The sequence below is a fragment of the Phalaenopsis equestris genome, unplaced genomic scaffold, assembly GCF_001263595.1.
Source record: "Phalaenopsis equestris unplaced genomic scaffold, ASM126359v1 Scaffold000693, whole genome shotgun sequence".
NCBI lineage: Eukaryota > Viridiplantae > Streptophyta > Magnoliopsida > Asparagales > Orchidaceae > Phalaenopsis > Phalaenopsis equestris.
The window spans coordinates 209,604-210,225 of record NW_018165133.1 but is presented as its reverse complement, the minus strand read 5'-3'; positions in this window follow the sequence as shown (position 1 = coordinate 210,225).

Below are 622 nucleotides of genomic sequence, written 5' to 3'. Positions count from 1 at the left end.
ATAGGGAGAGCACTAGGTACTCCCCTCAAGGTTGATGCTCCTACTTTCAATAAGGCAAGACCCGCTCTTGCTAGAATTCAGGTGGAAAGAGACATAACCCTCCTTGATATAAAAAGGATATGGATTGGTTCTGATGCAGAGGGGTTTTTGCAAGATATAACTGTTGAACAAAAGCATTTTTACTACTAACACTGTAAAATGTTTGGCCACACTATTGAGAAATACTATAGGCTCCACCCCCCTACCAAAAAACTCTCTATGAACCCAAGGGTAGCTAGTCAGGTTTCTAATCAGGGACAAAGCAATAATATCACTACATTTAATCATAGGGATGCTGTCAGGTGAAAACTCTTTCTGTTAAGAACACAAATACTCCTACCACTTTCCCCTCTGGTGATCTATTGGGGCAATTATCAGAACCCCAAAACAACTTGGAAACTTCTCCAGTTTGTGTGGTGAGGGCAGAACCTAATGAAGTCAGTATTATCACGCCTCCTTCCCCCACACTTTCTGGAGAAGGGAAATGTGCTCTGAAAAATCCCTTGATCACTGAGGCTGACACTAGAATTAATGAAGCTGTTGCTGTTGAAGTACAACAAGCTTTGGGAGAAGATTGGCAAAG